Raw genomic sequence first — 8,990 nt, forward strand, 5'->3', positions numbered from 1 at the left:
TCTAACTGTTGCCGACTTGTACATTCCAAGCACTTAGTACAGTGCTCTGCACAGAGTAAGCGCTCAACAAATACTACTGAATGAATGAATGTGTGCGGAGCACTGTGCTAAGCATTTGGGAGAGTTCAGTAAGATAGAATTAGTGGGTTAAGCGCTTTCAAAAGCAGCGTGGCTCAGGGGAAAGAGCACGGGCTTTGGAGTCAGAGGTCATGGGTTCGAATCCCGGCTCTGCCACTTGTCTGCTGGGTGACTGTGGGCAAGTCACTTAACTTCTCTGGGCCTCAGTTACCTCATCTGTAAAATGGGGATTAAGACTGTGAGCCCCACGTGGGACAACCCGATTCCCCTGTGTCTACCCCAGCGCTTAGAGCAGTGCTCGGCACATAGTAAGCGCTTAACAAATACCAACATTATTATTATGTTAAGTACAAGATAAACAAATCAGATTGGAACAGCAGCATGGAGTAATGGAAAGAGCAAGGGCCTGGCAGTCAGAGGATCTGAGTTCTACTCCTAGCTCTGCCCTTGTCTGCTGTGTGACCTTGGACAAGTCACGTAACTCTTCTATGCTTTACTTCCCTCTTTTGCGCAATGGGGATTCAATATCTGTTCTCCTTCCTACTGATATTATGATCCCAAAGTGAGACCTGAATATCTTATATAATAATGATAATAATGGCATTTGTTAAGCTCTTACTATATGCAAAGCACTGTTCTAGGCCCTGGATCTACCCCAGCGCTCAGTACAGTTCTTGCCACATAGTAAGTGCTTAAGAAATGCCATTATTATTATTATTATTATACAGTTCCCCATGGTGTTCACAGTGTGAGAGGAAAGGAGAGCAGATATCATACCCCATTTTAAGGATGAGAAAACAGAAGTCCAGAGAAGTGTGAAGCAATGGGGTTTAGAGGAAAGAGCACAGGGCTAGAAGTCAGAGGGCTTGGGTTCTAGTCAATCAAAGGTATTTACTGAATTCTTACTGTGTGCAGAGCATTGTATTAAACGCTAGTCCTGACTCTGCCACTTGTCTGCTCTGTGATCTTACGTAAGTCGCTTAACTTCCCTGTGCCTCAGTTTCCTCATCTATAAAATGGGAATTAAATCCTGCCTCCTACTTTAGACTATGGGAAAGGGACTGCGTCTACCTTGATTATCTTATACCTATCCCAGCATATAGTATTCATTCATTCAATCGTATTCATTCATTCAATCATTTATTGAACGCTTATTCTTTGCAAAACACTGTACTAAGCGCTTGGAAAGTACAATTCAGCAACAAAGAGAGACAATCCCTGCCCACAACGGGCTCACAGTCTAGAAGAGGGGAGACAGACATCTAAACAAGTAAACAGGGGTCGATAGCATCAATATAAATTAAATTATAGATAGATACACATTAAGACAAGTTAACAAGCATTAATATAAATACATATTATAGATTTGTACATATATAAACAAGTGCTGCGGGGAGGGAGGGTAGAGCAAAAGGAGAGAGTTGGGGTGATGAGGGGAGAGGGAGCTAAGGAAAAGGGGGGCTTAATAATAATGTTGGTATTGGTTAGCGCTTACTCTGTGGCGAGCACTGTTCTAAGCACTGGGGTAGATACAGGGTCATCAGGTTGTGCCCCGTGAGGCTCACAGTCTTAATCCCCATTTTACAGATGAGGTAACTGAGGCACAGAGAAGTGAAGTGACTTGCCCACAGTCACACAGCTGACAAGTGGCAAAGCCGGGATTTGAACCCATGACCTCTGACTCCCAAGCCTGGGCTCTTTCCACTGAGCCACGCTCCTGGAGAAGGTGAGCCTTCAGGAGGGCTTTGTTGGGGGGGAAGTGTGATTAAGTACCTAACAAATGCCATAAATGACTAAAAAAATGTAGCGGGTCCCATCGCAGACTGTTAGCTGAGTTACCACTAAATTAGGGGCTCCTACTTCCTCGTCCTCTGCTCTTCTGATTTTTTTTTTTATAGTATTTGTGAAGTGCTTACTAAGTGTCAAGCACTGTTCTAAGCACTGGGGTAGATACAACCTAATTAGGCCAGTTACAGTCCCTGTCCCCCAAGGGGCTCCCAGTCTAAAGTAATATTGAATCCCCTTTTGGGGTTGAGGAAACTGAGGCCCAGAGAAGTGAAGTGACTTACCCCAGGTAAGTGGAAGAGTCGGAATTAGAACCCATATCCTCTGGCTTCCAGGCCCATGCTTTAACCACAAGGCCACACTGCCTCCACTGGGCCAGGCGGCCTCTCCAATCAATTGTTTTGCCCCATTTAAAAAGTGAATCTTGGCAAATCTGCCCAAGAAAACCTGTGGATTCTGTAGTCATCTTCAAACAGTTCATTGGTTTACTTCCTTCACCAGGTCCAAAAGCTATGGCAAATCATTCACTGTTCCTGTAATCTAATCTTTGTGATTGGAAATTGCCACTCTGAAGATTAAAAACAGACCTGAAAAGAGCTCCCCTCTTAGATTCATCATTCTGGGCTTCAAGAACACGGGTGCAATTCCCAAAGCAATGTACAATATGTTAGTGTTATTGTGCGACAAAAAATCCGTTTTTATCTGATTAAGGTTACTTCAGGTTAATTTTTTGTTGCTAGTGGCAACACGAATGGAGCAAATAAAAACCTATAGACAACAATCAGAACCATAAAAACCCGATTTTCATTCTTCCCCAGTTGTAATTTTAAGAGCATCTGGCTTCAAGTTCAGAGTAGAGATAGCATCGAGTGCAACCTTGTACACCCTGCTTGTACACCCCGATCACAAATCTGCCAAAACATCTTCCCGCCACAGGCCTCCTTCGCGGGACTGGAAGCAGTAAAGGAGATGATGCTAAGAGCTCTTGTCCATAGTGCACATTTTGTATAGTATTTAAGTGCTTATTATGTGGCAGACACTGTACTAAACACTGGGGTAGATATGAGCTAATCGGATTGGGACACAGTCTCTGTCCCACATGGGGCTCACAGTCTTAATCCCCGTTTTGCAGATGAGGTCACTGGGGCACAGAGAAGTTAAGTGACTTGTCCTCGGTCACACAGCAGGCAAGGGAACCCAGGTTTAGAACCGGATTAGAACCCAGGTCCTTCTGACTCCCAGAGCTATGCTCTAGCCACTAGGGCATGATGCTTCTCACTTTCTATTATGTTACGCGTAGGACATATACAGAATACTGGGTGCAGAGGCACTCCAGTAGCACTTTAAAATATGTTTTTCATAGCAACTGTCATTCCTGTGGAAAAAAAAAATTATAGAGTTCTCAATAATTCTAGTGTAGAGATACACCGCAATCCCACGGGGAGACTAAAACATTTTCTTTGATAGAACAAAACAGAATGAAATCTTATTAGAAGACTGCTTTCCAAGGGCACAGGAAGTAAATCTTTACAACGGAAGTATGGCACCGTTGAGATATCTGTTGAGATTCTTAAATTGAACAGGTTATATGGGAAAAAAAAAACTCCTGCATATATCGTGGTATTTCGGCATTGCCCATCACCTCCGACTACTGCACATCATTTGTTGAAAACTCCCAGAGCCCGGTTTGTTTTGTCTCTGCACGTTTCCTGCAGCTTCATGGCCTCGGGGTTTAGCCCCCATCGACCCAGGCACACCGAGAGATTTGCATATGTCGACGTTTAGTGCAGCGCTTGGTACCATAGTAAGCGCTTAACAAGTACCATAATTATAATAAAGATCACACGATTAGGTTTAGCGCATGAAAAACTGTGTACAAAGGGGACTTCATTGACAGCAATACAGAGCAAGCACACAGTATAAAGTCATCCCGTTTGGAAATGTTTCCTTCTTGTGATTTCTGTGAGGAACAGTGTCTCATTTAAACCTCTGATGAATGTCTTTTTCTTTAATTCATTCATTCGATTGTTTTTATTGAGCGCTTACTGTGTGCAGAGCAATGTATTTAGTGTTTGGGAGAGTACAATATAACAATAAACAGGCACATTCCTTGGTCACAACGAGCTGAAAGGCTAGACACTAATATAAAGAAATAAATTAAAGATATTTACTTAAGTTCTGTGGGGCTGGGAGGGGGGATACAGAAAGGATGGGAAAAGAGGAAAGGAGGGCTTAGTCAGGGAAGGCCTCTTGGAGGAGATGTGACTTCATTAAGGCTCTGAAGTGCGGGGGGACAATAATTGTATGTCAGATATGAGGAGGGAGGATTTTCCAGGCCAGAGGCTGGATGTGGGCGAGAGATCAGCGGCGAGATAGATGAGATAGAGGTACAGTGAGGAGGTTAGCTTTAGAGGAGCAAAGTGTGCGGGCTGGGTTGTAATAGGAGAGTAGCGAGGTGAAGTAGGAGGGGGCAAGGGGAATGACTGCTTTAAAGCCAATGGTGAGGAGTTTTTGTTTGATGCGGAGATGGATGGGCAACCACTGGAGGTTCTTGAGGAATGGGGAAACATGGCCTGATTCAGGCAGCAGAGTGAAGTATGGACTGGAGAGGAGCAAGTCAGCAAGGAGGCTAATACGGAAATCAAACTGGGATAGGAGAAGTTATTGGATTCACGTAGTAGCAGTTTGGATGGAGAGGAAAGGGTGGACTTTGGCGACGTTGTGCCAAAAGGATTTACTGATGGATTGCCTGGATATGTAGGTTGAATCAGAGAGAGGAGTCAAGGGTAACACCAGAGTTATGGGCTTCTGAGACGGGAAGGATGGTGGTGCCCTCTACAATGATGGGAAAATCAGAGGAAGGACAGAGTTTGGGTGGGAAGATAAGGAGCTCTGTTTTGGACATGTTAAGCTTGAGATGAGTTAAGTAGAGATGTCTTGAAGGCAGAAGGAATTGCGAGACTGCAGAGAGGGAGAGAGATTGAGCTGAGAGAGAGATTGAGAGAGATCAGGGCTGGAGATGTAGATTTGGGTATCACCTGCATAGAGATGGTAAGGGAAGCCATGGGAGCGAATGAGTTCTCCCAGGGAGAGGGTGTAGATGGAGAATAGCAGGGGACCCTCTAAACTGTAAGCCCATTTTGGGCAGGGAATGTGTCAGTTTATCATTATATTGTACTCTTCCAAGCACTTAGTACGGTGCTTCGCACAGAGTAAGCGCTCAGTAAATATGTTTGAATGAATGATTGACCCAGAACTGAACTTTGAGGGACCCCCACAGTTAGGGGGTGGGAGGAAGAGGAGGAGCCCATGAAAGAGACTGAGAATGAGCGGCTAGAGAGCAAGGAGGAGAACCAGGAGAAGACAATATCAGAGAAGCCGAAGTTGGATCATATTTCCAGGAGAAGGGGGAAGGGGGTGGTCTACAGTGTCAACTGTTTTTCCTCTCATCTGCCCAACTCTGACAGCTTCTTGATCCAAAGAGCCTTTTGAAGACATAGGACACTGCTCTGAGAGTGAGTACTCGATAAATATGATTGATTAATTAATAATGTTGGTATTTGTTAAGCGCTTACTATGTGCCGAGCACTGTTCTAAGCGCTGGGGTAGACACAAGGTAATCAGGTTGTCCCACGTAGGGCTCACAGACTTCATCCCCATTTTACAGATGAGGGAACTGAGGCACAGAGAAGTTAAGTGACTTGCCCAAGGCCACACAGCTGACAAGTGGCGGAGCCGCGATTGGAACCCATGACCTCTGACTCCCTGCCATCCGTATCCCTCCCCAGCCCTCACAATTCTGATGTTCATAATCCAACTGTAATTTATTTTAGTGTCTGGGTCACCTTCTAGTCTGTAAACTCCTTGAGGGCAGGGATCATGTAAACCTACTCTATTGTAGTAGATTCTCCCAAGCACTCAGTACAGTGCTCGGCACACGGTGAGTGCTCAACGATCTACATATAGTGTACACATAGTACAAATAGCATTGACTGGTTAATTAATAGACATAAGATATCTAGCCTGTACTTTGTTCATTTAATTAATTTAATGATGGTAATTAAGTGCTTACTATGTGCCAGGAACTGTACTAAGCATTCAGGGGAATTACAAACAAGTCAAGTTGGACACAGTCCTTGTCACACGTGGGGCTCACGGTCTCAATCCCTATTTTACAGATGTGGTCACTGAGGCACATTGAAGTGGCTTGCCCAAAGTCACACAGCAGACAGGTGGCGGAGCTGGGATTAGAACCCATGGCCTTCTGACTCCTTAAGGCCAGTGTTCTATCCATTACGCCATGCAACACAACTATTTATTTGACTTAATTTGAGCTAAAATCATCTATCAGTGTATTTAGGGCATAGCCAAAGTAGACTTGTACTTTCCCCTGCCGGGATACTATAGAATGAAAGTTTTCCCAGTTGAAAAAAGAGTGAAAGTGAACTGATGTTTACACCCAATCCAGATGAGCAGGTTGGAGTAATCTGATCAAATACAGGTTCAACTGGCTGGCCTTGTTGACATTCCATTTGAAAGAACTACACCCTATGGCATTTATAGATTTATGGGATAGTGGAGTATGCAGATATCTAACACTTTTCCAAACTCACTGCTGGCTAATAACCAGTTTGAAGTAGGATGGAATGGTTTCCAGTTCCAACTCTCAATGAACATCGATAAATGTCATCGACGGTTGACTTCCTGCAGGTCTTGAGCAGGTCCAAGATGCTCTCCCTCCACCTGAGGGAGATAATAATAACAATAATAATAATATTTGTTTATCAATGGTATTTATTGAGTGCTTACTCTGTGCTGAGCGTTGTACTAAGAGCTTGGGAGAGTATAATACAACAGAGTTGGTAGACAAATCCCCTGTTCACACCAAGCTGAAGTATTTATAAAAGAGCTTAAAACAGTGCTCTGCACACTGTACATTCTCAATACATGCAATTGAATAATGATTATGTGTTAAGTGCTTATTATGTGCAAAGCACTGTTCTAAGCGCTGGAATGAAATGAATCTGCCAACCACTGTACTAGGTGCCAGGGTTAACACAATGGAAACGGATCAGACACAGTCTGTCCCACATGAAGTTCAGAGTTTAAGGGAAGGAGAATAGGTATTTAATCCCTATTTAATAGATGAGGAAACTAAGACACAGAGACGTTAAATGACTTGTCCAAGGTCACACAGTAGGCAAGTGAGGTGGAGCTGGAATCAAACGCAGGTTCTCTGACTCTCGGGCCCATCCTCTTTCTATGAGGCCACGCGGCTTCTCAGGAGTTAAAGTTGTGTTTGAACCTTTTCTAAAGCCGTTTCCTCTCCTCCTTACATCACTGGGGAGGGGAGAGATGGACACAGGGGTGGAAGTAAGGCCTGAAACTGGGCACAGGGAAAAGACAAAGTGTTGGGGCTCCCATTCTAGCTTGAATTATTTGCAAGTGGATGCTCTGCCAGTTCTTTTGTCTCCACCAGGACGTGGAGGCCGAGCTAGTGTGTGTCTGCTTAGGATCATACTCGGCCTTGATATACTTGAGAAGCCGTTTGGCCTAGTGGCTAGAGCCCGGGTATGGGAGTCAGAAGGATCTTGGTTTCTAGTATCAGGCTCTGCCAGTTGACCGCTGTGTGATTTTGGGCTAGTCACTTCACTTCTCTGGGTCTCGGTTCCCCGATCTGTAAAATGAGAATTGAGACTGGGAGCCCCATGTGGGACTGTGTCCCACCTGATTTGCTTGTACCCACCACAGTGTTTAGTACAGTGCCTGGCACATGGTAAGTGCTTAACAAATGCTATAATTATTATTATTATTATTATCATCATGGTGCTAGTCCCTCCGGGAAGCCACAGTTGGGGACCTGTCTGGATGGTGGTCCAGGATGCCAGCTGGTCACTCGCTATACTGCCAGTTCCATCAGGCAATTGCTGTGGCCCCAACTGGGAAGTCAAGACCGCCCCTGGGTTGCAGACAAAAGGGACTGGTCCAGGCGGGGAGCAAGGGCCACCCTAGGGTGGGCAAAAGGGACTGGCTCAGGCAGGGAACATTGTGGGTTATAATAATAATAATGGTATTTGTTAAGCACTTACTATGGGCCAAGCGCTGTTCTAAGCGCCGGGGGGCCACAAGTTAATCAGGTTGTCCCACTTGGGACTCACAGGCTTCAACCCCAGTTTATAGATGAGGTAACTGAAGCCCAGAGAAGTGAAGTGACTTGCCCAAAGTCACACAGCTGACAAGTGGCAGAGGCAGGATTAGAATTCATAACCTTTGACTCCCAAGCCCGTGCTCTTTCCACGCTGCTTCTCAGGATAAAGTTTCATCCATCCGTTCCATCATATTTATCGAGCATTTACTGAGCACGGAACACTTTACTAAGCAATGGGAAAGTGCAGTACAGCAATGAAGAGTGACAGTCCCTGCCCACATCAAGCTCACGGTCTGGAGACAGACATCAGTTCAAATAAACAGACGTCAATAATGATAAATCAAATGACCGACAGATACATAAGTGCTGTGGGGGGTGGGGGGGTGGGGGAAGAACAGAGGGAGCGAGTCAGGGTGATGCAGAAGGGAGTGGGAGATGAGGAAAAGTGGGGCTTAGTCTGGGAAGGCCTCCTGGAGGAGATGAGCCTTCAGGAGGCTTTGAAGGTTGGCCCGTGCTGCGTTTTATCCGGTAGGATACCCCAACGTGGATGCCAGTGTACATCCCTTCATTCTTCCTTTCACTCCCCTGGTAACGTCAGGCTCCTATACTACTACTGCTAATGATATTTGTTAAGCGCTTATTGTGTGCCAAGTACCGTTCTAAGCACTGGGGCAGATACACCTTAGGTTGGAGAGAGCCCCTGTCCCACATGGGGCTCACAGTCTCAATCCCATTTTCCGGATGAGGTAACTGAGGCCCAGAGAATAATAATGATGGCATTTGTTAAGCGCTTACTATGTGCAAAACACTGTTCTAAGCATTGGGGGGATACAAGGTGATCAGGTTGTCCCATGTGGGGCTCACAGTCTTCATCCCCATTTTACAGATGAGGTAACTGAGGCTCAGAGAAGTGAAGCGACTTGCCCGAAGTCACACAGCTGACGAGTGGCGGAGCCGGGATTAGAACCCACGACCTCTG

Source organism: Ornithorhynchus anatinus, chromosome 2, assembly GCF_004115215.2.
Source record: "Ornithorhynchus anatinus isolate Pmale09 chromosome 2, mOrnAna1.pri.v4, whole genome shotgun sequence".
Taxonomy (NCBI): Eukaryota; Metazoa; Chordata; class Mammalia; order Monotremata; family Ornithorhynchidae; genus Ornithorhynchus; species Ornithorhynchus anatinus.